Source organism: Vulpes lagopus, chromosome 20 (assembly GCF_018345385.1).
Source record: "Vulpes lagopus strain Blue_001 chromosome 20, ASM1834538v1, whole genome shotgun sequence".
Taxonomy (NCBI): Eukaryota; Metazoa; Chordata; class Mammalia; order Carnivora; family Canidae; genus Vulpes; species Vulpes lagopus.
Window position 1 is genome coordinate 26,265,790 of NC_054843.1, and position 2,685 is coordinate 26,268,474.

At 38.4% G+C, this 2,685-nt stretch overlaps 1 pseudogene; it reads left to right on the top strand.

Annotated features, from left to right (window-relative positions):
* Positions 1-364: 364 nt before the first annotated feature.
* LOC121479280 lies at positions 365-1,941 on the top strand (annotated as a pseudogene).
* The last annotated feature ends 744 nt before the right edge of the window (positions 1,942-2,685 follow it).

Genomic DNA, 2,685 nt, shown 5'->3' on the forward strand with positions numbered 1-2,685 from the left:
GGACTAATACAAGACAAAACACCCACAAAGAAGAAAAAATGACTTCCTGTCTTCTTTTAAAACTTGAAAACGTCCACTCTTGCCACAGGAAAACTAAGGCAATTATTCAACAAAATATTTGAAGAATTAAATGTTTTCTATCCAAATAATTCTCACAAATACTCCTAGACTATGAATATATTTCTCAAGGATATAAGCACTGCTTACACATCAGATGACCTGAAATTGACATTCTACAAAATAATTGGGTCATGCTCTTTCTAAGTGTCAAGGTCATGACAGGCAAAGGAAGACTGAGGAGATGTCAGATGGGAGGAGACTATGATGACTTGAGAACTGGATTCTGGACCAACAGAAAGACCTTAATTAGACAACCAAGGAGACTTAACTAGGTCTATGGAGTAGTTAATATAATTGCTTTAGTGTTAATTTCCTAGTTTAAATAATTATATCCTGGTTATGTAAAATGGTAATATTTGGGGAAGCTGTTAAAAATTGTAAGAGAATTTCTGTCGTATTTTTCAAACTCTTTTGCAAGTCTGAAATTATTTAAAAGTAAAAGTTAAAAGGGAAAGATTTTTAACTATGAAGAGAAATGGGTGAAGAACCATGTCTGGAGATAATAAGAGATAAAAACTACACTATGCAGTTATATGTATCTTATTGTTTTTTTAAACCTTTAAAAGATTTCAGCCAGCTAAAAATACATTTCTCACTGTCACTTGGTTCTGACCAAGTATATTTTAAAAAGTATACTAAAATTGAAGTGTGATGTGGGGAGAAAGTGACCGTGGGGAAAGCATGTTTCAACCAAGCACTTGGGTTCAGCTCCTTCATTTACAAAATGGATGAAACTTACATCAATTACCTGGACCCTGAAAAGCTATTATAATGACCCTCTGATAAAAACCACCAGATCTGGGCCTGCAGGTTTCCTTATCATCTTATCAAGTGCAAAAAGAATAATCCTGATGTAGCAAATTGGGTACTTGTCCCTGGAATGCTTGTCACCAAGTTTCTCCCACCAAAACCGGTCATCATGTCTCAAGCTGTGATGATAAAAGTTGTATTGAGCAGGATGCTGTCAACCAAACCGGGAATCTTGGACAAGAGACTCTAGCTGAGAGCACATGGCAGTGCCTTCCTTGTGATGAAGAAAGGGATAAAGATCTATGGAAACAGACCAGCACCCCATTTGTGTGGGGCACAGCAAGCCAACTACTGTGGCAACAACAGCCCTGCAAGCAAGTGATGGCTACAAGCGTGTGTGTTCCCAGGTCTCCACCATACATTCTGCCGTGGAAAAATAATGGAAATATACAACTGAATATCTATCTCATCAAATGCTAGACTCTAAAAGGATCCTTGCTTCTTCCTGCTACCAGGGGGTTCTTCCTTTTATTCCCCTCCTAATCTAATTATAGAAAGATAAACTGTCAGTGACTTTCAAACTGGGGGCAGGGGTCAGGGGAAGAAAAAGAAAAATATACTAAAAATACCTGGGACCTAAAGAAAGAAATTTCTTGCTTATATGTGAAGTAGTCTGTGTATATTCAGTAAGTAAACTAATAAGTAGAAACTCAGACTGTGATTTTTCAAACTGGTTTTTGTGTGACTTTTCTAGTAGAGAAGATGATCAAGGTCAATTTTGAAGTTGCCATGCCATTCAACTCAGAGTATCTACTCTGTGTAAGACACTATTGATCATAAGCAAAACATGATCTCTTATTACAAAGAGTGCTTCATCAAGGTTGGTAGACTTTTTAAAAAATTATTTTATTTATTTACTCATGACAGACACAGAGAAGGAGAGACAGAGGTAGAGGGAGAGGCAGGCTCCCTCCGGGGAGCAGGACTGGATCCAGGACCCCTGGGATAATGACCTGAGCCAAAGGCAGATGCTCAACCACTGAGCTACCCAGTCATCCCAATGTTGGTAGACTTTTATACACAGTTCCCAAAACCAGTATTTCATAGAATGTGTTATAACAAAGAGGCAAGCTAAGTCCTGTTAGTACATAAGGAACAAAGGGGACATTTGGATTACTTTGCAGAGGCCTGGACAAATAATTTTCCACCATGGTGAAAATTTGGAAAGGTGTTAGGAAGACAAGGTCATTTGAAGGCAGCAGAGGATTCTAATGGGTAGTGATTGAGATATAAAGGTAAAAACACTTTGGGAAGAGAGGAAAGCCTAAGCAGAGTCATGAGACAGAGAATTGTAGGGTTATTTTGATTCAAATAAGAGGAGGAAGAGCTCCCAGGGTGGAATTCCACTGAGTGATAGGGAGTGAACAAGACAGTTTGGGGTTTAATCAGCCCCAGGGCTCCCAGAAAATTATATTTTGCAAGTAAATGCCAACCTTCTAATGTTTAGGGCCAGCACCACTAAATACTGCTCAATACCTTTCTGTCTCTAAATTCAGCATATTTTCATAGTACACAAAGTATGAAACACACATTTTAGCTGTTCACTCCAAACTGGTACTAGCAAATTCCAAAGATGCTGGATCTTAAAACATGCTTCAGGTCCACAATTTTGTAAGTAGGCACTTACTATTCACTGCCCACTTCTAAGAGGTCAATAATTCAGGTTGGCTACAGGATCCAAGACTCAACGTCAAGTTGTCCACTGAGGTTTTACAAACCTAAAAACTTCTTTGTTGATTGGATAGGGATTTAATG